Source organism: Lepidochelys kempii, chromosome 1 (assembly GCF_965140265.1).
Source record: "Lepidochelys kempii isolate rLepKem1 chromosome 1, rLepKem1.hap2, whole genome shotgun sequence".
In the NCBI taxonomy this organism is placed as follows: Eukaryota; Metazoa; Chordata; order Testudines; family Cheloniidae; genus Lepidochelys; species Lepidochelys kempii.
Genome location: NC_133256.1, coordinates 191,468,286 through 191,496,055, shown reverse-complemented (window position 1 = coordinate 191,496,055; position 27,770 = coordinate 191,468,286).

Below are 27,770 nucleotides of genomic sequence, written 5' to 3'. Positions count from 1 at the left end.
TATGAACACTTCTTCTATGCTGGGAGTACTAAATTGCATGTTTACTTGTATTCCACATTATGATCATGTTCATAGGTTACCATCATTTAATAGTTACATTCAGTACTAAGGCTATATTTCTAGGGCATTAATTTGTCTAAAATGTAGTTGACCATAATAGCAGCTATTTAAGCAGAAAGGTATGTATTGGGACAAAGAGAAATTCATTCTTGTCAAACCATTATGTCTTCAAATATATTTTGTTGTCAGTGGTATTTTTGGGCCTTCTGGACTAATAATGGTGAAAATGACTTCTGTAGAAGTAAACTGACTTATTCGACATTGCCAGGCAACATGTTAACACAAAGCTAAGCTGTCCACCTAACTGTTGTTTTAGCTTAATCGAGTATTGGAACACTGAACACTCACTATTTCATCCCCTTTGTAAATTAGCTAAACACAGAATTAACAAAAAACTAAATGTACTAAGTGTTTTTCAGCTCTTAATCAAGTTGAGAAGATTCAGGAAATCCAACAAGTGGTGAGGGATGTCACTCTAAACCCAGGGAGCGGTAAAAAAACAAAGGTAATGAGCTAAGGAAAAAATACTACCTTGAAGCCTAGAAGTAGTAAACTATTTAAAATAAAATTATGTTTTTTTAAAAAGTGTACATGAGCTAAACGATATCGCAGTAACATATTCATGCAGCTGTATTAAGCCAGAACCCCTCTTTGGTTTTCTCCCTCTCTAGTTGTGGCCTGTCTAAACTTTGGAATATCAAGTCTTCTAAACAAGGATTTTACCCATTTTTATACTGAGTTGCCTTGGATGACTTGGGCTGAATATAAAAGTCATCCTTCATACCTTATTTAATATGCCTTTTACTAGATTCAGTGATGAACAAAACCCTCACTTACTATAGAGAATAACTTATTTGCTTGTGACAGATGTTTCACTGTCTCTGTAAATGTGCCAGTCATGAAGTTTGTGCCAATCATGAAACCATGCCACAAGGTTACTTGATTGTCTTGCCGTGGGCCTGGGCTGAGTATGTTACAAGAGTTCACAAAACTGGACTGGTTTAGGGTTTTCCATTGGAAGTGTGCAAACCCCCCGCCCCCCATGTTTTCTAGATACTTCTCTGGGTAGCTACAAGTTGAGGTGGCCAATCCATTAGAATCTGAAAACTGAAGATAAGCTTGCCACAACTTATGTGTAAATGAGTGTTCTATACCAGCAATCTCTGCAGGGAACCACCCTCTTGTGTCTTGTGTGCAGCTGCAGTCAGGCCTCAATGCATGAAGTTGCCATTAGGGCCTGCTGTAGTGGATGCTCCATTAAAGATGCTCCCTGCCCTCGACCTAAGTCTACGGAAATGTCCCCTGGAAGCAGAAGCAGTGTTCAATTTAACCATGTTTTTTCCTCATCAGCACCGTAATTGCTTAAAGTTGGTAGGCAAAGAATTGCTCTTTCAGAAGTCTAGTAATGTTTAATAAAATTGGATCATAACATTTGGTACCCACCCTGTGCTGGTAGAGTTATGTGATTAATGAAATATCAATGTGACGTCATCTACTCCTATCAAAGTTACAAAGGCTAAGTGACCCCATGTTGAAACTATGAAAGTTACTGGTGCCATTTAAAAAAAATAAAAAAGGTATTTTTATTTGTTAACCTAACTTCAATTTCAAGGCAGCACTATTGGTAAAACAGGCAGAATTAATGTGGACAACAAACTTTTTATGCACTGTTCCTAGTTTGTCCACTTTTTCCTTAATTTTTACTCCCTAAACCTGAAGCTGCTATTTTCTATATGCTATACCAGGGCCACCCTGCACAGTCGATTTTATCCAGTTTTAGAGCAAAGTTATTGCTCATCTTGTCATACTATGGTTAACGCCTACAAGCGTCTACCAGGTGGGGGGACCCCTTTTTCCTAGTATTGCACAAACCATTACAGTCCTTGCCCCAAAATGCTAGAATCTGAAGTGTGTTGGCTGTATTAACCCAGACCCAAGGAACATTAGAGCAATGAAATTTAAAATACAGTTCCTTTTACCAAATTAACAGGCCAATATGTGTTTCCTACTGTCATCTACCAGATGCAAAACCAAGTTTTCACCTGAATATCATAGCCTTTGTACTGCTAGCCACCAAAGAAGATTTTCCCTTAGCTCAATTTATGGGAGAGCCTGTGCTTTTGGAGCTTGATGCTCTGTGTTTCTGTCCTGCTGGCACTGCATAGTTCCACTTGGCTATGGTATACAGAACAGTTCTACTTCCAGTTCCTAAATGTATTTGGATTTTCCAAAATAAAACATGAAATTGTGTTATTGCCATAATTCTGTCTCCCTGTATGTGAACTGGAACAAGAGCGGCACTGGTGAGTGGAAGACTAACTGTAGTATTTCTAACAAGCAATCAATCACAAGCCTTTCATTTCATCTTAAGCCAGCTCAACATGGCAGAAAAGATGAATAGTGACAAATGCTGAAAAGCATTATTACTAGGTTGGATATTAACTATTTGTTATCTGAACTCTAAGTCAGTGGAAAACAAAACAAAACAAAACAAAAAAACCCACCAATCTATGGATGGGATTTATCTCAAGAAAATTGGCCAGCTACTACCACAGCTACATTACCTGAATTTTTTTCTAAGAACTTAGCATAGCTTTAATTAAGTATTCATGTTGAATGAGACACTTTTACCAGTCTTTGTTAATTTCTTCTCTACAGGACAGACTAATATATCTGTGTTATCAGACAATGTCTTTCAGAATGCAAACAAAGCCATTGCTAGTAAGATACAGGCCCAAGCCTACCACATCTCAGCTGTTTGCTGGGTAACATAAGGTACTAGTGAAGAATTTCTAGTCACACAGAGAAGCCCTAATTATTCCTTTGAGTTTGCACTGCTCTCTCATGTTCCAGCAAATTGACTGCTCAAGTTGCTCTTTCTTGCCTGCGTCTGACTTGAGACTTAGCTGTCAGTCTGGTGCAGGTGGGAACGGGGGTGCATGACAAGAATGAACAAGAATGCAGAAGAGCATTTTGTGCCTGTAATGTTTAATCAACATTTCTGAAATAAACCCTTACCACCAGCAGGAGGTTAATATTGGGAAAGTGTGCCCCTGTGAACTAGGTTTCCAACAACTTTTGTTTTGGGATCCTGAGGTGGTTATTAAAGCTTTTCTAAAAAAAATGTTGTGGTGTTTCCTATTTTAATGTTTTGCAATTAATAAATACAATTAATGAAACTATCTACTTTTTACAGATGTTTGTGAACTAAGCCTCCTTTGAGGTGAAGTGATTTGATATCCTCAGCCAAAATGCACCATATAATGGTAAATATTTTCTTGTTAAGAGCTCCATAGGCAATAAGCCATAATTCATCAGTGTTCTGAGTGATAAACGACCTGTTGTGGGTAGGAGAAAGCATCAAGAAAATGAAGCTGGTGTTGAACTGAGGTGGAAGAAACTGTCACATTTCTAACCTTCAATTAGTTATTGCTGAATTCTACATTCTTACCTCCTTAATTAAAATCTGTTAACACTGAAATCCAATTCACACCCTTCTTTCAGGTTTACTAGTGTTTCCCTAGCTGGTCAAGCCACTGATGGTGCCAGAATGATTCCCTTCCTGGCGGCCTACCACCTGTGAGCCCATTCCAATGGAGTTTGAAGGAATGGTTCTCCAACCAATTTTTTCCTGCGGCTGCATCGTCGGTTACAGCAAATTCACGGTGTCCACAGTTTTGAAAGTTAAAATATTATACTAGTGATATTCTAGTCACATGGTTATTTGGAAGTATCTTGTAAATAAAAATAATTAATCTTTCCAATGTAAAGAATAATATGTACTCTTAGTAATACCACAGAAGTTACACAGTTATTACTCACCATCAATTTCATTAGTTATAGATTTCGTCATCCGAAAAAGGGCTGCGAAGCTGCCCAACACAATAACTCATGTTGAATGTAGCCAGACATAATTTGTCATTTGGGGAATGAAAAGTCCTTCAGTCTCTTTTGATGTTGAACTATTTCACTTCTGGTTTTATCCAAGAGCTTTTTATGGAGAAAAATCACAACAATTTTTCCTCTACTGCTGATTCATGAGTTTTATAATGATGCTGCATGGCGCACAATGTCATCTGATGAATTTCTGCCTTACATATTGCACAAATGACAATTATTTCAGATGAATTTGTTTCCAACATTACCATATGCTTCTCTTCCCACTCAACTATTAAATACCCTATATTTATCGTGTAAGTCTCTTCTGCGCTTTGCAGCTGCTGACCTGCCAGAATGACCTGTGTCACTCATATTGGGTTCAGTGTAAGACGGTCACTTCTTAGCTTCCTTTTTAGCAAAACAGTTTCATATAGCCATAGTATCTCCAAAGGATCACACCAAAAATCTGAAGCTGCTCTTGTGGTGGGGGCTGCCTAGCCAGTGGGTTCCTCCCAAATGGTGGCCACACACTCAGGCTGCTCCTAGGGTCTGTCCACAACCCCTGTTCTCCACATTTGACCAGCCATGTCCCTACGCTCCCTCACTTCTAGTGACTGCAGCACATGCACCGTACTACACCTCTGCTCGGTGGCCGGTGTTGCCAGCCCCGAAGTTGCTTTGAGACTCAGCTTCCCAGCAGCACCACATGGCCTCTTCTGACCGGCAACTTCCGGCTTCTGCCTGGCTTCTCCTCTACAAGATGATTAGCCCAGAACCTTGTCAATCAAGGCACAGGGGGTGGAGAAAGAGAGGGGTGGTTCCCTCCCACAGCCAAAGGCAGCCACCCTACTACACTATAATGAAACACTATCAGGCCCACCATGGGCTTGGGCTGCTGCAGAGAGCAGAGCTTGGGGAAGAGGCTCTGGGACCCCAAAAGTCATGGTGACTGAACATGAAATCCCTGGTGGCCACACGCAGCCACTATAGCTGCACGTGAGAATCACTGCTCGTATATTGTGCAGCATATGCAGCATTTCTCTGTAGCTTTCTCAGTGTTGATTTTACTCCACTTTGTAAGAGGACTGGTAAACTTGCAATGGATGTGTTCTAACTGACATCTTTCTGACGGATTTCTAGTGGGGAAATTCTTTTATGCTGTTTTGCATTTTAAGCCCTTAATTGAAGTTATCACAGCACTTTATAAACATTAAGCCTGACAACACCCTTGGGAGGTAGGTAAGTATTGCACCCATTTTACTTCTAGGGAACTGAGGCAAAGCAACCTGCTCAGGGTGATACAGTAAGACAGTATCAGAGCCAGGAAAGTTAACATGCTTGACTTGCAAGTTTTTGTGCTAATCACAGTCCTCTTCCCAAACCAATGAACAATGCAGACTCAGTGTTGAGTCCATGAAAACATTTGTGGGAGCAGTAAATTTTAGAGTAAGGTGTTTCTCAAAAGCTCAAAGTCAGCAAAATAATTTGTAACTTGATGCTATAATGAGAAACCAGGCCAGGAATGAACTGAATCTACTGAAGTAGACTGTATGTTCATAAACTATTTCATTGTAAATAAATGTATGTTGTTAATAGCCTACATTTATTGTATTTATGAAATTAAACTTACATTGCTCTCACGTAAGGGATCATACACTCAGTGAAAATCTCACCATAAATATTCAGCATTTTGAGAGCAGGATTTTTGTGCACATACTCTGTAGTCACTAAATTGCACTGGGAAAACCTGAGGAGATGAATCACAAAAGATTGATGGTCTCAATCTTGAGTCACTTACATGGGATTTTATCTTGAAACTTTGATGTATAAGGTCATTTAACTTTACATGTAGGTTTCTTTTTGTTTGTTTTTCATCTAATGTAAAGAAGTTTTAGAACTTTTACAGTCAGATCGAAACAAGATGCTGCTAACATTAGGCTGTCTTAATGAGAATGGCAAAAGAAAATGTAGTATTTTATCCATAATCATAAACTATCAGACAGACACAGCAGTGTCAATTTTGTACAGACTAATTAAATCTGATAGTGGAGCTTAATTCATGATGTAAAATTCTGTACATTTCTATGCATGAGAATAAAGTAAAGGGGTCCAAGTCACTTCATGGTCCATAGTGCTTCTATAAAATGTTTTTTTTTAATTCACAGACTGTGGACAGCAGCAGTGCATATTTTCAAGATACACCATGGCTGTGTCCTAACTGGCAGGGCTTACAGGCAATCTTGTTCTGGCTGAGAAAGGAATTTACAGTCCGTATGAATTCAGTCCAGGCCTCAGTGGCCAAGCCTGTTTGTGAGGAAGTTTGTTTGTAATATGGAAACATCTTTGACAGAACCTGGAGTCAGTTAACTCATATTTCATATGACACTCAACAGCTGTTATTAACAACCTGGGAAGATCTCAGTTGTGTGACCTACAGGCTTAAGACAATGTTGTGGTTTATATTTTGATTAAGATAAGTACAGAAATGGATGGTGTTTAGCTGTGACTCAGATATGGTTAATAAAAAGAGTGGAGGGCAATAATTACCTAGAATTAGGGAAAAAAATATTCCTCATCAACATGTTATATTTTAAATCTAAACAATATTGTTCAAGCTGCATTTCACGGCATTTTCTATTTCTGGTTTTCTTGTTGCTTATCCAGTTTGGCGTATGTCAATTTTTATTGTTACATGTATACCAAAAATAGTAGGGTATACAAAATAGACTTAAGATTGCAGTAGGAAACTAGGTTTTCTTTTCCAAATTTTCTTTTTAATAACTTCTTCCATTTAGTGTCCTTTATTTTAAAAAATTACACTGTACTTCCATAGCGTTTAAATTATCTTCCAGCAAGGCTTTGACACTGTTTCTGTTTTTAAACTACTGGGGACTCCTGGAGCAATGGTACTATGTAAGAATCTAAATTTTAAAAAGGATTATAAATTACTACTTCACTGAGGTGATGGGGAGTAGAACTGAGACAAGTGTCATCCCATCTGTTGCTTCATTTGTCTGGAGAGTTTTCTGCAATGCTGGGCCTCTTACTGCTCTTTTATGGTGCATTAAATTAATGTAATAAGTTTTCTTCTTGCATTTAAACATAAGCAGCATCAGGTTTTGGCTTCCCTCTTTTATGGGGGTTACAGGACCTGTCTAAAATACTGTACATCACATCATGCAAAGTGAGATACAGTCTTAGTGTAGGTATGAAATGTTACGAGATAATAATTCAAATCATCACATCCACCCCTCAAATGGATTCAGGGAGACCTCTAGCTCAGCTTTCAGACTTGTGTGTCAATCTCTAGGAATCTTGTGGAAGGTTGTCAATGTCACACATATACATCGCACAACCTCCCCTATGGAACTTTTCCCAGCAGCAGGCCCTGTGTTTTTTGAGTTAGACTGACAGCAGGGGCAATTCTATAATCCTTTCTGTAATGACACAAAAACCTGGTAAGAGTTCTTTAGTTCTCCTTTACTTTATAGCCTTAATCTGGTTTTAGAAAGTTTTGCCAAGTCTAGATGTGTGGAAGAAAATTTCATCAAAATTTCTCCCCTGTCTCCAACAAATATTTTAAAACCTTGTGTTGAGATTTAACTCCGAAAGTTTAAACTAGAAAAAGGGTGGGGGCGGACTTTCAGAAAGTTATAAACTCTGGAAAAAGGATATTTTAACACTCATTTTAATGTATTTCTTGTTAAGTTTCAAGAGACATGTATTTTAACACTCACAACAGTCTCTATGGAAAGTGTTCCGGTGTGGGAAACAAATGAGAAAGAAATCATAGCTGATACTGTTTTTAGCTGGGTGCCCCAAACTTCAGAAACCCACTTAGTTGACTGCATTTAGTCTTTCTTTACACTAAATATTACTATTTTCTACAGTAGTAGTCTAGAGTATTAAGCAGTACCATCTCTACTGGGGTCACTGCAAAGTATTACAAAACTCTACAGAACTAATGCTCAGTGTTGCAACAATTCCCATTGTTTTCTGCAACAGTCTCTCTTTCTCAAATACTGCTTCACCTCCTTTTCACTTGGACTTTTTTCTCCTTTGTGATTCTTTTTTGTCAAGGAAGGGGTTTACCTCTATCCACATATCACATAACATGGCATTCAGACAAACATTATACCGTAAGCGTGGGGCTTGATATCAGACATTCTTTACATGTTACTGCAAACAAACATCATGCTTGTGCACCTCTGTTTCTCTAACCCTACCATTCCGCTGGAGCACTGATCAGAAAGTTAAACAAATGATACTCCACTTTTTTCCTCAGAAGTCAAACTGCAGCCGTCTTGTACGTATTCATTAAAAGATCCCTTGAGCCAGATGATCTTGATGCCAAATGCTAATGAATCCTGCATACTTCTCCTAACTTGGTTTAAGATTTGGGGATTTGATGGAGTATCTTTCAAAGGCAAGATGACACTGCTAGATTAGGTAATTCAGGACTCAGACAGAGATCCAATCTAAACTGTTGTCTGTCCCCCTTTCTGTCCTGAACAACTTCAACATATGCTGTCAGCTTTTATGCTGTAGCTAAAAGAGCTTTCAAGAGCAACTTTCAGAAGCCTGCAGTTGAGACAAGAAAACCCCCAAATCTCATCACTACTCTGACCTTAGTTGACAGATTTATTGGCTAAGAACAGAATTCAATACAGAGAAGTCCCTTTTAAGGGTATGGCTCTCATATGCCCTGTTGTCAGCCAGAATTCCAGCATGATACACAATTAAAGAAGACCCTTACAAAGAAACAATTTGTCCAACTCAAACCTCCCTAGCCTTACCTTATTAGAGTGAAATCAGCAAAATTCACAAATTAGACACACAATTCTGTGGAGCAGGATTAGCAAATTGTTTTTTCTAGTCACAGTGAGCTCAGTGCTTAATTTGTGCCAGGGCTTGCCAGGACTGAGCCCTGGCACCTCTAGGCTTGGCAATTCACTGCCCCGGCACCTCTGGGCTTGCTGCTTAAGTTATGAAAGTAAAACAATTGCTTGAGCCCCAGGACGTTTTGCATGACAAATTATGCACCGAATGAGCTTTAAAATACCTGCCAACATCCCACAGATAACCCAAAATCAAGACAATTCTGCTAATGTACCAATATTCTATGCATTTCTGTTCCCACAGTCTTCATTGCTACAGATATTTGCATGAAAACAGGATATCTGTCAGGAAGGAGACCTGTGCTCAACTTTGCAACTTCACTTCACAGGGTATCATGAACTTTTTTTCTTTGGTTTTATTCTATTTATTCTGGCTCCTCTTTAATTTTGGTTTGAGTTCTGAGTTTATATGAAACTAACAATGACTACAAATATGATAAACACCCAATAGCTGAGTTTCACTGCTTTGCATCAAGGCTAGGCAAGGTCACAAATTCCTCAAAAATTGTGGCAAAGCCATGTCTTCCGAAAACCCACAAGTTTCTCCTCAGCTGCATGATATACAGGGAGGGCAAGCCCCAGGCACCATAGACAGGGCTGGCCAATTTCAGTGGCAATTCAGCAGCGGGTCTTTCAGTCCCTCTCTTCCTTGTCAGCGACACTTTGGCGGCAGCTCAATCGCTCCGCTTCAGTCTTCTGCAGCAATTCAGTGGCGGGTCGTCCTGTCCTCTTCTTTCTTCAGCGGCATGACTTGTGTTTTTCTTTTTTTTTTTCTTCGCCGCTTGGGGCAGCAAAACTAACTTTTTTTTATGGAAGGGGCCCCCAAAATTGCTTCCTGAATCATCTGGGCGGCACTGATTATATACCCTTTAAATCAATTAGTTCCCATAGGAAACACCAATTTCCTGCAGAATATGTGGAATTTCAAGGATCTGAGAATAGAATTGGGGGAGGAGGGGTGGTGAATGAGGTTAGTCTGTGAGCCTTAGCTAACCCTTCAACAATATGGCCAGTAGTTTAAGTCACAAGTAGCTAAGTTTCACATTTTGCTGCATTACTTAGTGCGAAACATGTCAATGTAATTCGATTCTGAACTGTTAAACAAATGATAACCTAATGATCTATTACCTGAATGTTAATGTAGATCCCAGTTTGCTGTTATCGTACCACTATATTCATTTTCCATTGGCGTGGGCGATTATTTTATGCAGATAAACATAAACACTGCCATTTTGGAAAGATCTTCTTTAGGTTCAAGCATCTGCCTTAGGAAAGCTACCTGTAGAGTAAAAAATAAAATAAAATGCAAATATTGAAGCTTAAAGTTTGGGAAACGCTCTTTGCCTTTTCAGTATCAGATAAGGAGAGTCTGGAGAAGGCACCCACAGGTATCAAATCCCTTCACAGAAATATGTGAGTTTTATTTTAGAATTCAATGAACTTGAATCTAACTAGAGATGTTGCTTATCATTCTTATTTGGTTTATTTTAGTTTTCTGGTCAGTTTACTCTCCGTTTACTTCTTTTAAAAGACATTTTTGTGTTTCTTAACATTTTGACAGTGTATTTTTACACTTCATTTCGGAGACCTATAATGCGGATGAAATAAATGTCTAACCAACAATGCGGTAACTCAATTTCTAACCAGTCCCTTTTTCAATCAGGCATGCATGGAGGACCAATAGTGCTTCCTGCACCACTTCAAATACTTTCAGCCCTGTTGTTGATTATTCTAAACCCTCATCTCTCTAATGACTCAGTTCTTCATTTTGGGAGCATGCCTTATTGGGTATGTCTACAGCAAAGAAAAACCCATGGCTGGCCCATGTCAGCTGGCTTGGGCTGCAGGACCTTTTCATTGCTGCTCAGACTGGAGCTCTGCGACCCTCCCAACCTACACAATGAGCCGTTAAGTACTCAAATGTCATGAAAATATTTGAACAAGTTTTTTCCCTAGTGTAAGTCCACTTTGTTCAGTGACTTACATGTAACATAAATTTAGTCCAGTACATCTGTGACAATGCCCTATGGATTATATGAAATAAAATGTCATTTCACTGTGGTGTCTTACCAACTTATAAAAATACATTAACCAGTTAAAAGAATGACAACGTGGGTGAGGTAATATCTTTTATTGGACCAATTTCTGTTGGTGAGAGAGACACTCATTCAAGCCACATAGAGCTCTTCTTCAGGTCTGGAAAGGGAACTCCCAGCATCACAGCAAAATGCAAAGTGGAACAGATAGTTTAGCATAAGTAGTCAGCACATATTGTAAGGCACCATTCAAGAATAGGTTTCAGAATAGTAGCCTGTTGACACCTATATCTTATCTATCAATCCTCATCCTCAAAGGAAACTTTTCAAAAGAGGAGCCTGAGAGCTTAAATGCATTACGTTGCTAGACACTAAAAATCGTGGACTGAACAGAGACAGTGGATTTATGGTTTATTACAACAATCTGTAACTCACTAACCCCCTGTTTTTATCCTATGACTGCAGAGATTTTAATGGATCCCTCTACCTGGAATGGTCCCTTACAATATACATGCTAGCTACTTACGCTAAACAAAAATATTGCTCGGGCATGTAGGAATGAAATCAGGAGGGCCAAATCACACCTGGAGCTGCAGCTAGCAAGAGATGTTAAGAGTAACAAGAAGGGTTTCTTCAGGTATGTTGGCAACAAGAAGAAAGCCAAGGAAAGTGTGGGCCCCTTACTGAATGAGGGAGGCAACCTCGTGACAGAGGATGTGGAAAAAGCTAATGTACTCAATGCTTTTTTTGCCTCTGTCTTCACGAACAAGGTCAGCTCCCAGACTGCTGCGCTGGGCATCACAGCATGGGGAGTAGGTGGCCAGCCCTCTGTGGAGAAAGAGGTGGTTAGGGACTATTTAGAAAAGCTGGACGTGCACAAGTCCATGGGGCTGGACGCGTTGCATCCGAGAGTGCTAAAGGAATTGGCGGCTGTGATTGCAGAGCCATTGGCCATTATCTTTGAAAACTCGTGGCAAATGGGGGAAGTCCCAGATGACTGGAAAAAGGCTAATGTAGTGCCAATCTTTAAAAAAGGGAAGAAGGAGGATCCTGGGAACTACAGGCCAGTCAGCCTCACCTCAGTCCCCGGAAAAATCATGGAGCAGGTCCTCAAGGAATCAATCCTGAAGCACTTACACAAGAGGAAAGTGATCAGGAACAGTCAGCATGGATTCACCAAGGGAAGGTCATGCCTGACTAAACTAATTGCCTTCTATGATGAGATTACTGGTTCTGTGGATGAAGGGAAAGTAGTGGATGTATTGTTTCTTGACTTTAGCAAAGCTTTTGACACGGTCTCCCACAGTATTCTTGCCAGCAAGTTAAAGAAGTATGGGCTGGATGAATGCACTATAAGGTGGGTAGAAAGTTGGCTAGATTTTTGGGCTCAACGGGTAGCGATCAATGGCTCCATGTCTAGTTGGCAGCCGGTATCAAGTGGAGTGCCCCAAGGGTCAGTCCTGGGGCCGGTTTTGTTCAATATCTTCATAAATGATCTGGAGGATGGTGTGGATTGCACTCTCAGCAAATTTGCGGATGATTCTAAACTAGGAGGAGTGGTAGATACGCTGAAGGGTAGGGATAGGATACAGAGGGACCTAGACAAATTGGAGGATTGGGCCAAAAGAAATCTGATGAGGTTCAACAAGGATAAGTGCAGAGTCCTGCACTTAGGACGGAAGAACCCAATGCACCGCTACAGACTAGGGACCGAATGCCTCGGCAGCAGTTCTGCGGAAAAGGACCTAGGGGTGACAGTGGACAAGAAGCTGGATATGAGCCAGCAGTGTGCCCTTGTTGCCAAGAAGGCCAATGGCATTTTGGGATGTATAAGTAGGGGCATAGCGAGCAGATCGAGGGACGTGATTGTTCCCCTCTATTAGACATTGGTGAGGCCTCATCTGCAGTACTGTGTCCAGTTTTGGGCCCCACACTACAAGAAGGATGTGGATAAATTGGAGAGAGTCCAGCGAAGGGCAACAAAAATGATTAGGGGTCTGGAACACATGACTTATGAGGAGAGGCTGAGGGAACTGGGATTGTTTAGTCTGCGAAAGAGAAGAATGAGGGCAGATTTGATAGCTGCTTTCAACTACCTGAGAGGTGGTTCCAAAGAGGATGGTTCTAGACTATTCTCAGTGGTAGAAGAGGACAGGACAAGGAGTAATGGTCTCAAGTTGCAGTGGGGGAGGTTTAGGTTGGATATTAGGAAAAACTTTTTCACTAGGAGGGTGGTGAAACACTGGAATGGGTTACCTAGGGAGGTGGTAGAATCTCCTTTCTTAGAAGTTTTTAAGGTCAGGCTTGACAAAGCCCTGGCTGGGATGATTTAATTGGGGATTGGTCCTCCTTTGAGCAGGGGTTTGGACTAGATGACCTCCTGAGGTCCCTTCCAACCCTGATATTCTATGATTCTATGTGGCATTTTGCTGTGACACTGGGAGGTTGCTACCAGCTCTTAATTTACTGAGATGGTCCCTTATGTTATACGCTACCATGAGTACACTCATTATAGGTCATTCAGGGTTAGCTGAAGAAGGCTATCAATAAAACGTTACATAAGATCAGAATAAACTAAGCAACTAAGTAACTTTTCCTAGTTACACTGTAGGAAGATCAAGTTTTACCACGTTTTACCAAATATCATGTGATTATATAATTAAGCCTGAGATTTATCTCGGTAACTTGGTTTCTATAGGGTGTTTTAATTATGGATTTCTTCAGATCTGGACTTTTTAAAATTGGATAACAAGTGATCAAATTATGGTTCAAATTAAACACATTTAATCAATGGCACACAATTCAACTATCTTCAAATCCTCCTTAGTATTCAGTCACCTGACTCTTGCCTTCATTATAACGTATTAAATTTGGCAAATGAATAAACTTTGGGATATAAAATAAATTGAACTTATAAATCAACCAAGTTTAGTGTGTTCTGAATTGCAAACTGTGCAATAATCTGATTTAGGATGTGTATGGGAAGAAATATGTTAAATCAGACACAAACACTCTGGGAAATACTATACCCATTCAATTACATTTTTTGTATGATTTTTTTACTTACAAAACTATTTATAGCCATCTATACCTCCATGTGTGAAATTAAATATAAAATATTCATCTGTGTACACTGTACTCCATCCAAAACAACAATTAGGCCCCAATTCCATTCAAGAGTTATCCCTAAGTATCTTCATTCTTTCTTGTTCATGTTTGGTTTTTTCTGTTCTATTGAAGAAACAAACTCTTTAGGCCAGTGAATTACTCCTATTAGGCCAACAGAACTTCGTTGGAATCAACTGAGTTGTACTACAGTAAAATTTAAGCCAGTGACCAATCAGATCATTCATCTACAGACAGACAGTTTTAAGTCTCTCCACGCTGGTTTTCAATATTTTAAATTTGAAGCTATATTTCTTAGTATCTTAGACATGGGTCACATAGTATGTTCTGTTAGCTAATTCAGTAGCTCTTAAAATGTTTCCCTGTGTGCATACAGAGTCTGATAAATTCTGCATTCTTTGAAATGTGTTTAATATTCATTTGAAACTCAGTATTTCCATCAACCATTCCTACCAGTAAACTCATTCACTAGGAAATTATTGGGGAAAAAAATGCAGACACGCCTGAAGCAAGTTAGTTTATAAAACAAAAGGAATATTCACACTAAGTGTTTTGCCATGTTTACACTGTTCTAGTACTACATGCCAAATATCTTAGCTAGGTAGCTGCCCCTTACATTTTCACTTACCTGCCCGTGATAAAGGTCTCACAACATTTTATTTTAAGAAGTTGGACTACTGCTTAATTGTAATTTCAGTCTACATTCACTGGTTCAACGAGTTAAAAAATAACACTGGACAATGCCTTAAATCCTGCTTGGTCCCCTAAAGCTTAAATCATAGTGAACTTGACAAATTCCAAAGTCTGCTACCAGAGTGACTACTACATACAAAATCATTAGCTGTTGTCTTGTGGTGGGTAAGTTTGTAAACTTAGTATGGCCTGCAACTCTGTCTTCTGATGCAAGCTTGATGGCAGCACTCGGTTGCAATCACTTGGTACTGATGCTCAATACAGCTGGTTTATATTTTGAGCAGGGTATTTAATACAAGTTTGGCTAATTCCATTTTTGTGTGCAGCGTTCATTTTTGAATACTAGCGCCTGCTTTATGTTTGTGTTTTGAATAGTGAGATCTAGTGAAAAAGGACAGAAAAGGAACACTGGCTTGCTCTCTGGGTTGTGTAATGTTCAGCTAAGCATTGCAGCACACAGTCAGAGTAGGCCTAATTCCACATGGAAACCATGTGCAGTCAGGTGTGCATGCAACGTATAGGTCTGAAAGATCTCCCATTCAAGTCAATAGAACTATTACCTCACATGTGGCAAAAGTTGGCCCCAGGAGATGATCAGCTTCATTTCATGACACTCTCCATAATGTCAGTGCTGCAAATCATATTTGTATAAAATTAAGTTTAAGTTTAACTGCAACTTGAATGTGTATCCCCTTTGGACTTGAGCAGTTTGCTATACATTGTGACTGAACAAGCAGCGGACAACACAGGCATTGTGTCAGGAAGAATTTTGACAGCTTAATCCTGTACCACTTCACAAGCCATGTCAGAGGAGAACACTGCTTCATGGAAAATCCTGTGTCCACTCTGAAAAGTAAATAGCATCTTCAGCAGAAAAATTTCCTCCAAGCAAAAGCTTCTCTTTGCTTCTGAAAACTGTTCCTCCGAATGTATCAAATGAAAAAGGGATTTCATTTCTTTCCTCTCTCTCATTGGACAAATGGAAAACCACAATTCTCCATTCTTGTTTTTTGGGAGAGCCTGGGTGTAGCTACTTAAACATGTCTGGATTTAAAACAAATTCAGACTCCTGAATTATGCTTCCCTAAAACAATCAGTCTATCTATAAGGCCATAAATGAGCTAGGCATCTTCTTGCAGAACCTTCCAACTGTATTTCCATCACTTCAAGTGATGCTTTTAAATATGAACATTGTAGAGCAGATTATTAAACCTGCCAAAGCACTGAGAAGTCTTTAAAATGTCCCATGTTACAGGGATGCCAGAACTAGATCTAAGTGAAATTTTTTGACAAAACATTTTTTCCCCACAGTGAAAAAAATGCAAATTTGGTGACACCAAAATTGTTAATAAATTAGTGTTTTGGTTGAAAAAAAACTAAACAAAATCCCTACAAAATCAAAATGTTTCATTCTGAAAATTTTCAGAATGAAACATTTTGAATGTTTTGGTTCTTAGCATATTTTCATTTTTTCAAGTTTCCTTTAGTTTTGCTTTTGAACCATTCAGTGAAGGTTATATTGTCAAAATAGGAACAAAGCATTTCATTTAATTTTTTCTACTTTTGATTCACCTAAAACATTTTGGTTTTGGTTTGACCTGAAACACATTCTCTCTATTTTTCACAATTGCCAGTGAACTGACAAACGGTTTATTCGCTTCGCTCGAGCCAGAACTGTCCCTCCCTCCCTCCCCCCCATAAATAAAAAAGGTGGATAATAGTCACATTTGTTTACTTAACATTTTGAAACACACAATGCATCCATAAATCTTGATTACTAAATTGGGAACTGTTATTTCAATGTAACTCATGTTTTCCAATGCTGGCCAAATAAGCAACAATTCCTCAAAGGATTTTGTCTTTAAAATAGTCTAAACTGGCTAATTCCTGTACTGTGATCTAGCAGAACACGCACAGTGCACTAGGGAAAAATATGTTCATGTAGGGACATCCTCTGAGACACCAAGCAGCAGCTGTCAGAGTCAGGTTTTAACTGTCACAACTGTATCTTACACGTTTTACATATCCACCGCTTAAATTGTCAAAAAAGGCTAATTTAATCTCTCAGAGGAGGCTATTATGTAGCATGGGAAATATTTTCTCACTGTTATGTTGCCATTTCTAGCAAAAACAAACATTTAATGGCTTACTGAGGGAATAAATTTACTAATTGACTACTCAGGGACTAGTTCCCTCACACCCTTTGGTTCAGCAGCACAGCACAGCCAAGTTGTGAGAGAAAGAAATTCACTCCTGTGGCAAAGGCCCATTTTGAGAATTAAGTGGACATAAGCTTTGTGCTGGCCTTCAGCACAGAGCAGAAATTCATATGTAGTCACCACCATGCAAAAAGCTATAATCTTCAACACCTTCCCATTTCTCCACAGGTAATTGACTTAATACTTCTAGTTTCTATAACTTCCTCCATCCAAGAATCTCAAAGCAATTGACTATCAAGGCTTGAAATACTTTCAAGAAAGGGAAGTATTATCATCCCCGATACATAGACAGAGAAGCTGAACCACAGTGAGGTTGTTATTTTCCCCAAATTACATACCAAGTCATTGCAAATGAAGAATACAGACATTGCCTGAATTCCAGTCTCCTACTCTAACAGCTCATGCTACCCCTGAACTGACCTCAGCTTTGGACTAATGGCAAGTGGACATGAAGGTGGACATTGCAAAATGCTGGAGCACAGCTGAAAAAATCCTTCTAGTGAAGTGCAATTTAATTATCTCCAACTGAGCTATTATGTAACAGATATAGGTGAAAATTTTAGCTAATGTGAAACACTTTTTTGTAGCCCTTACCATAACTCAATGGCTTATGACCAGTTGAACTGGTGTGGTTCTGATGCACAGAGGATAGGACAAGGATCCCCCTTGCTTGTGGATAATGTTAGGAGAATGATGGTTCCATGGATTATGTGAACCCTCTCTGCCAACAGACTTGTGTGATGCAGCAATTGCACTAAAGTCCATGGAGTGCCTGGCTTCCATTTCACTTCTTGAGAGGGAAGAGTCCATCCTCCAATTCCCTGAAGCACACAGCCCATTAACTTAAGACAGATGCTGAGGAAATGCTTTTGTTTTAAGAACAGCATACTCTTCTGCTAAGCACACAAGATCAGGGGATAAACAAAACTGCTGACATTGGATTACAGCATTAAAACAGCATGTTGTACTGTGAATATTTTTTAAATCCTATGTTAACAGTACAAAATGTTGTATAGAGATGCCATTAGTGCTCCCCCCCTCACATCACATCACATCAGCATTGGAGAAAATGGTAAATAAAGAAAATTATCTACCCTGATAATTAGGAAAAGGCAAAAAATACTAGAGAAGGTCTTTTACATGAAGGGCAGAAACATTGACTAACATGAGATATTAAATGAATCAAATACAATAATTAAACAGGAAATAAACATTCTCTATTGCCAGTTTAGTTCATGACCATGACAAGTCACAGTGCTCTGTTTGAATACTTACTTACAGAGGGCCTGATTTCCTCCTCCATGGAGTTCTGACTGGTGAGGTTAACGGGTTAGACATATATGAGAGAAGAGAACAGGCCCAGCAAGTGTCTGGATGAATGCACACTTTATTTAAATACAACCTTTCTGCCAGATGGAGTCAGCAACAAAAAGCACCAGGTTCAGTTTTCAAGGTTTTTTTTTCTAAAGACTTAGCACCGGCTCTACCCCCACCTAGAGACCTGAGCACCTGAATACACCACCCTGGGCACCCTTGATGGGCAATATTCCCTCACTAGCAAGGACTGAGTCCAGGGGTTGAAACAAAGAACTGCATTTCGGGGATAAGGGGAGGCAATAGAATGAATTTTGGAAAACCAGCCATTAATGATCAACAAATTCAATGCTGTCAGTCTCCCAGGTGTCTTAACAGCAGTGCCAATGTCAGCCCTCCTTTGGCCATTGTGTGTGGACTGATGTGTTCTGCCACTTCCATCCTTCCCACTTACAGTTAGCTGTCCTGGGTTGAAGAAGTCCAAGGATTCTAGCAAATCAATGCTTTTGGGGCTGTTCTGGGGGCTCTACTACTGGGTATAAATCCTATAGCAGAGTCCCTCAAGTTGGCTGCTGCTCTATGTGGTTTCAGTCAAAGCTGCCTAGCTCTGTGGCACCTGCTGCTGCTCTGTACCATCCATCACCTCAAAGGTGCTGCTGCGGCTCTGTGCTGTCATTGTTCTGAAGCTGTTCTACACCATCCACCATTTTGTAGCAGTCTCAGCTCCACTCTTAGAGAGCAATCAGTGGTATCTAGGATCCTTATCAGAGTCCTCACCACCAAAAAGGCACTCCCAGTAGAAGACAAGAGCCCTTTTCCCCGCTCTCTTTCCTTCCTTTGGCTCCGTCCATGTTCCCTTAACCCAACTGTGCCTGACTGCAGTCAGCCAGAGTGCTCCCAGGCATGTCATTATAGCTCCTTTGCCCCTTCATCACCCAACAAAGTCAACCGCGTTCATTTTCCCCCAAACTCAAAACGTAAACTGAATTTTAGCCAAAGTGCCCCAAATCATCACATAAAACTGAAATGCCAGTGAACCCTGGATCTCCAACAGACACCCATGGAGCCCCCTGCCCATCTGCAGTTCTGGGCCACTCTTCTCCCAGTTCACCAACAAATGACAATAGTGAGTTCTCTTCTCACCAAGGCTTCAGGCCACAGGGCTTACATCAAATTCTCAAATTTACATCTCTCTAGTCCTACTCCCCAACCTCCTGAGGCCTCTGCCTAAGCCTCCAGCAACATGCTCCTGTACGAACACTGCACAATAGGGCAGGTGCATTGTGGGGAAGTTTCTTCCCCAAAAATATTAGTTATTTGCTTCTGTTAGAGATATGGTGCCAGACTTGATTTATCAATAGTCTGATCACGCACCCACGAAGGCCATGCATCTTCTAGTTCCATCTTACCTTGCATCATTAGGTCTACCTATCTTTGACTGAGCACTAATGTCTCAGAGGGAATCTCTGACAATGAGTTTGAGGATCTGTGTTAGTACCTTAGAAATTGTCATTAACTGCAACCCAGCTCTGGGGCTTCCAGATTGTAAAACCAAGATTTTAGTGTCACTATGACACAAAACACCTTCAGACTCTCCTGCTGAGGAGCTTCAACTGCCATGAAAAGTCGGCAGTGAAATTTTAAGCAGGAGGAACTTTCAACTTTAAGCAGATAGCTAAGAGAGAGCTTGGGTGCCTTAGACAAGTTGGTTAGCTGTGTGTGTATGAACACTGCATAAAGTAATGTTACGGGTAATCTATGGTGCATAAGTCTTCAGTTTATAAATGTGTTTATAACACTGTTCATCCCAAATAAATCACAGTGTAAACACAGTACAAAAGTGAGCAGCAACCTTTGATCACAGATTCTGTTCGGTTGCGTACAGGTATGTTACAACAGCAGTTTGGAGAGTAAGTGGAGGGGAGGGAGGGAAATTTATGCCCAACGGTACAGTGGGATTGGAGTTGACATAACAGTCTACTTCCTGCTCAGTTTCTGGCATGCAACTCAATTTATGCAGCCACTTCCCTGAGAGTATAAATAAACTCGATTTGATACATTGTAATAAGATTTGCATTTCTACTGTGACTTCCATCCATAGATTTCAACGTAATACTGCAAGCATGGCAATAGGTAAGTATTAGCCCCATTTCGCAGATGAACAAACAGAAGAACAGAGAGGCTTAGTAATTTACTCAGGTCTTCAGATGAAATCTGGGGCAAAATTGGGAACATAATCTGCCTCAACACACAGTTCTTTGCTTTAGCTACAAGAGTATGCTAAAGCAATTACCAAACCTTGGAATTTAATGGAGACACCTCTAGTTTGGCCTGAAGTGTCACGGAACCTTACAGGACAGCTAGTCAACTTCAATTTTCCATAATTATCTGTAATGGCGGTGTCTCTGGCAGTGCAGCACATAAAGCAATAGGTTCATCACTTCAAGTATAACAACCTATGCACCCCACTATCTCCTGGGATAGTGCTTGGGGTGTGCTACAGACCGCCGGGATCCAATCTGGATATGGATAGAGCCCTCTTTAATCTTTTTAATGAAGTAAATACTAATGGAAACTGTGTGATCATGGGAGACTTTAACTTCCCAGATATAGACTGGAGGACGAGTGCTAGTAATAATAATAGGGCTCAGATTTTCCTAGATGCGATAGCTGATGGATTCCTTCACCAAGTAGTTGCTGAACCGACAAGAGAGGATGCCATTTTAGATTTGTTTTTTGTGAGTAGTGAGGACCTCATAGAAGAAATGGTTGTACGGGATCATCTTGGTTCGAGTGATCATGAGCTAATTCAGTTCAAACTGAACAGAAGGATAAACAAAAATAAATCTGCGACTAGGGTTTTTGATTTCAAAAGGGCTGACTTTCAAAAATTAAGGAAATTAGTTAGGGAAGTGGATTGGACTGAAGAACTTATGGATCTAAAGGCAGAGGAGGCCTGGGATTACTTCAAGTCAAAGCTGCAGAAGCTATCAGAAGTCTGCATCCCAAGTAAGGGGAAAAAACTCATAGGCAGGAGTTGTAGATCAAGCTGGATGAGCAAGCATCTCAGAAAGGTGATTAAGAAAAAGCAGAAACCATACAGGCAGTGGAAGATGGGAGGGATCAGCAAGGAAAGCTACCTTACTGAGGTCAGAACATGTAGGGATAAAGTGAGAAAGGCTAAAAGTCAAGTAGAGTTGGACCTTGCAAAGGGAATTACAACCAATAGTAAAAGGTTCTATAGCCATATAAATAAGAAGAAAGCAAAGAAAGAAGAAGTGGGACCACTAAACACGGAGGATGGAGTGGAGGTCAAGGATAATCCAGGCATGGCCCAATATCTAAACAAATACTTTGCCTCAGTCTTTAATGAGGCTAATGAGGATCTTAGGGATAATGGTAGCATGACAAATGGGAATGAGGATATGGAGGTAGATATTACCATATCTGAGGGAGAAGCAAAACTCGAACAGCTTAATGGGACTAAATCGGGGGCCCCAGATAATCTTCATCCAAGAATATTAAAGGAATTGGCACATGAAATTGCAAGCCCATTAGCAAGAATTTTTAATGAATCTGTAAACTCAGGGGTTGTACCGTATGACTGGAAAATTGCTAACATAATTCCTATTTTTAAGAAAGGAAAAAAAAGTGATCCGGGTAACTACAGGCCTGTTAGTTTGACATCTGTAGTATGCAAGGTCTTGGAAAAAAAAATTGAAGGAGAAAGTAGTTAAGGACATTGAGGTCAATGGTAAATGGGACAAAATACAATCTGGTTTTACAAAAGGTAGATTGTGCCAAACCAACCTGATCTCCTTCTTTGAGAAAGTAACAGATTATTTTGACAAAGGAAACACAGTGGATCTAATTTACCTAGTTTTCAGTAAGGTGTTTGATATGGTGCCACATGGGAAATGATTAGTTAAATTGGAAAAGATGGGGAGCAATATGAAAATTGAAAGGTGGATAAGGAATTGGTTAACAGGGAGACTACAGTGGGTCCTACTGAAAGGTGACCTGTCAGGCTGGAGGGACGTTATCAGTGGTGTTCCTGAGGGATTAGTTTTGGGACCAATCTTTTTATTACTGACCTCGGCACAAAATGTGGGAGTGTGCTAATAAAGTTTGCGGATGATACAAAGCTGGGAGGTATTGCCAATTTAGAGAAGGACCAGGATATCATACAGGAGGATCTGGATGACCTTGTAAACTGGAGTAATAGTAATAGGATGAAATTTAATAGTGAGAAGTGTAAGGTCATGCATTTAGGGATTAATAAGAAGAATTTTAGTTATAAGCTGGGGACGCATCAATTAGAAGTAACGAAGGAGGAGGAGGACCTTTGAGTATTGGTTGACCACAGGATGACTATGAGCCGCCAGTGTGATATGGCTGTGAAAAAAGTTAATGTGGTCTTGGGATGCATCAGGCGAGGTATTTTCAGTAGAGAAAAGGAGGTGTTAATACCCTTATACAAGGCACTGGTGAGACCTCATCTGGAATACTGTGTGCAGTTCTGGTCTCCCATGTTGAAGAAGGATGAATTCAAACTGGAACAGGTACAGAGAAGGGCTACTAGGATGATCTGAGGAATGGAAAACCTGTCTTATGAAAGGAGACTCAAGGAGCTTGGCTTGTTTAGCCTAACCAAAAGAAGGCTGCAGGGAGATATGGTTGCTCTCTATAAATATATCAGAGGGATAAATACCAGAGAGGGAGAGGAATTATTTAAGCTCAGTACCAATGTGGACACAGGGACAAATAAATATAAACTGGCCATTGGAAGTTTAGACTTGAAATTAGACGAAGGTTTCTAACCATCAGAGGAGTGAAGTTCTGGAATAGCCTTCCAAGGGAAGCAGAGGGGGGAAAGACCTATCTGGCTTCAAGATTAAACTCGATAAGTTTATGGAGGAGATGGTATGATGGGATAACATGATTTTGGCAATTAATTGATCTTTAACTATTCATGGTAAATAGGCCCAATGGCCTGTGATGGGATGTCAGATGGGCTGGGATCTGAGTTAGTACAGAGAATTCTTTCCTGGGTATCTGGCTGGTGAATCTTGCCCACACGTTCAGGGTTCAGCTGATCGCCATATTTGGGGTTGGGAAGGAATTTTCCTCCAGGGCAGATTGGAAGAGGCCTTGGGGTTTTTTGCCTTCCTCTGTAGCATGGGGCTCGGGTCACTTGCTGGAGGATTCTCTGCACTTGAAGTCTTTAAACCATGGTTTGAGGACATCAATAGCTCAGATATAGGTGAGAGGTTTATTGCAGGAGTGGGTGGATGAGATTCTGTGGCCTGCATTGTGCAGGAGGTCAGACTAGATGATCATAATGGTCCCTTCTGACCTTAATATCTATGAGTCTATTATATCAGCACAAATATACCATCTCAGCTTTCTCCATAAAATTTCTATGAAACTTCAACAGGTGAAGCCCCAAAAGCAGCGATTATCACTTCAATGTTATAAATCTTCCCGTAAGTGAAGTCAACCAATTTACTGCTATAGCATATACTACGTGCATGAAGCATTGGAGCATGGAGGTTTTTTTGTTTTGTTTTCCAAAGTAAGTATTGCAAAAGAATACTGGATTAAGAGCCACGTTTTTTACCTAATTCATCATTATGCTTAACTATACAGTGCAGTTCTAGTATTAACAAAAGAGACAACTCCGATATTATGGTTAATTCACATGTCCTACCTCCATTCATCTAAGTGGATTTACACCACAGATCAGATTGGCCCATTGTGTAAAAGCAAACTAACAAAAAAGACATGGAATACCTAAATTGCACAAGGGTGGATTGGATTAGAACTCTTGTCCATCTCTGGAAGCATAAGCTTCTATCACTTGAGTAACAATTTTTCCCACAGCTGGTTACACAGTCAAGTCCCTTGTCCTATATGGGCTGGCCAGTAGAAGGTGTGGCCACAAAGCCAGCACTGTACAGTAGCAAAGAAAGGAAAATGAAGTAATATTACTAACACTTAACCCAAATCTACAGAATTGTGCAATCTTACTGATAGATAATCCATGACTATCCACCAATCAGATGTTAGTTTTTGGGTCTGTACTTATCAGGGCTAAATTTCAGCCAGATACCTAGAGGCAGAATCTCTGACAGGAGTTTGTCAAACCTGTTCTTGAATATCTCCAATCTGGGGATTCCATAACCTCCCTTGGAAGCCTATTCCAGCATTTAACTACCCTTAGAAATGTTTCCCTAATATCCAACCTACATCTCCCTTACCTCAGTGTACATGGAGAATAACTGACCACAATCCTGTTTTGTAACAGCCCTTAATTTATTTGGTATCAGGTCCCACCTCAGCCTTCTCTAGACTAAACCATTCCAATTCTTTCAACCATTCCCCATAGGTCATATTTTCTATACTTCTTTGTTTTGTGGCTCTCCTCTGGACTCCAGTTTGTTCACATTTTTCTGAAAATGTGACACCCATAAATGGACAATACTCCAGCTGAGGCCTCACCAGTGCTGTGTAGAGTTGAAAAATTACCTCCTATATCTTGCATACGACACTTCTGTTAGTGCATCCCAGAATGTCATTTGCCTTTTATGCAACAGCATCACAGTTGACTGACTTGAGTTTGTGATACACTATCACCCCAGCTCCTTTTCTGTAGCCTCTTATTCCCCATTTTATATTTTGGGATTTGATTTTTTCCCTGTCTTAAGTGTAGTACTTTGCAATTGTCTTTATTAAATTTAATCTTATTGATTTCAGATGAATTCTCAGATTTACTGAGATCATTTTAAAGCCTAATCCTGCACTCCAAAGTGCTATCAACCTCTCCCAGCTTAATGTCATCTGCAAATTTTATAAGTGTACATTCCATTCCACCATCCAAATTGTTAAGGGAAAATACTGAATAGCACCAGACCTAGGAAAGACCTCTGCAGAACCCTACTTGATATGGCTTCCCAGTTTAACAGCAATTCATTGATGACTACTCTAAGAACAGTCTTTCCCTTTGGAACACTCCTTATAGTAATTTCACCTAGACCATATTTCCTTAGTTTGCTTATGAGTAGGGCCCTACCAAATTCACGGACCATGAAATCTGTTCTCCCCTCCCACAATGAAATTTGGTCTTTTGTGCGCTTTTACCCTATACTATTCAGATTTCATGGGGGAGAGCAGCATTTCTCAAATTGGGGATCCTGACCCAAAAGGAAGTTGGGGGGGGGGGTCGCAAGGATATTTTAGTGGGGGGTCACGATATTGCAACCATTACTTCTGCACTGCCTTCAGAGCTGGGTGGCCAGAGTGGCGGTTGTTGGCCAGGCATCCAATGCAAGGATGGCAATACAATACAATATCAAACAGGGCTTGAAATAGACCCCAGATTCCTCTGTTGTATCAATTCTTGCACCATCTGATCTTTTTCACTAACATCTAAGTGTGGAGCAGAGAGGATGAGAAAGAGCCTTCATTAAGAATGAAGTTTCATTTTTCTCTCTGTACTTTACATGGCATTTTCCATTTCATCGTGAAAACCATCAGTTCAGCTTCACAACCCTCATGTGAGGGGATTAATTATCAATTTCCTATTTTGTAAATGAGTAGACTGAGGCACAGAGAATAAAGCCAAAAATATGAAGCTTTGATGAATAGGTTATGCATCCTAAACATAACCTAAAATCACATTAATTGGAACAGGGAATAGAATCTGATGTTGCCCATCCCATGTTAGTGCCTTGACCTCCAGGATGTAGTGTCATTCATACTCTGTCTCCCGAAGACTATTCAAGTATTTTATACAAAGTGGCACAGCTTCAATAGGAGAGATTGAGAGTCCCTCTCCATAATAGCCTATAGCCTGGTGATTAGGATGTTCACCTGGGAGGGGGAGACTTGCATTCAAGTCCCTGCTCTAGAGCAAGGATTTGAACTTCCCACATCGCAGGTGAGTACCATAAACAGTGGGCTACTGGGTATCACCACCACCACCTTTGTGCTATAAATAAGTCCTCTAGGAAGTGAAGAGATACAACACTTCCTGTACTCTTCCTGCAGTCTTTTGTTTCCTGGGACACTTACTGCAGGGAACAGAAACAAATGAGCCCAGAACCGGAGAGTCGCAGACTGCAGCCCATGAGAAGTAGGAAGTTTCGTAACTTTATTTATGCACAAATAGTTCACCTTCTTAATAAAGGGTTTATCTTAGAATGCCTACTTATCAGTACAATACAACCTTTCCTTATTCCATTTTTGTGAATGGCACCTAAATCCCTCTGTGAATCTAGCCCAAAATTTCAAAATGTTTCATTGTGGAAATGTCAAAATGATTGACAGTTCTGAAATTTCTTTTTTCTTGCAACCCAAACAATTGGTTGAAAAGGGCATATTTGTTAAATGTTTTGGTCAACACAAATCTCAGACTCAGAGACTTTAAGGTCAGAAGGGACCAACATGATCATCTAGTCTGACCTCCTGTACATTGCAGGCCACAGAACCTCACCCACCCATACCTATAGTAGACCCATAATCTTTGGCTGAGTTACTGAAATCATTATATAAAGTCTTTAAGTTACAGAGAATCCATCATTTACACTAGTTTAAACCTGCAAGTGACCCATGCCCCATACTGCAGAGTAAGGCAAAAAATCCCCAGGATCTCTTCCAATCTGACCCAGGAGAAAATTCCTTCCTGACTCCAAATATGGCCATCAGTTAGACCCTGAGCATATGGGCAAGACCCACCAGCCAGACACCTGGGCAAGAATTCTCTATAATAACTCAGATCCTTCCCCATCTAGTGTGCCATCACTAGCTGTTGGAGATATTTGCTGCTAGGAGTTGCAGATCGGTGATATACCATTGTGGGCAGTCTCATCATACCATCCCCTCCATAAACTTATCAAGCCCAGTCTTGAAGCCAGTTAGGTTTTTTTGCTCCTACTGCTCCCTTTGGAAGAGTGTTCCAGAACTTCACTTCTGTGATGGTTAGAAACCTTTCTATAATTCTGCATTTTTCAGCAAAAAAGAGTTTTACTTGGAAATATTTCTCCCAGCTATACTTACAATTGCTTCAAAATGGGATTTAGGCATTTCAGTTTAAGGACCCAAGTTTGCCCATTCCAGGTCTTAGTGACTTACTCATTATCAGACAACATGCCAGCAACAGAGCTTGGTATAGGACTTACACATCTTGGTTACAAGTCTCCTACTTTAACTGCTGGACTCTGTCTACCCTTATTTTTAAATAAAGTTATTTCCAACATGTACAGAGAGCCTGAAGAAGTTTTGCAGGGGATATAGCAATGCCATTCAAGGCAGCACGAGGAGTCTGAGCTAGCTTTTCTTGATTGATTGCCATCTCTTCAGGTCCCAACTAGGGTTAAAACTGGAATCCTTCCCGCTTCCCACTTCTGCCTCCAAAGACAAATATCACCAGTTTTGCATTGTGTGAAGTATTTTGTGCACACATCTGGCTTGAAGTAGTTGGTTTTGTTCTATACTTCAAGTGAAAACATGAGATTGAACATTCCAGAACCAGTTCTTCTTTCTCC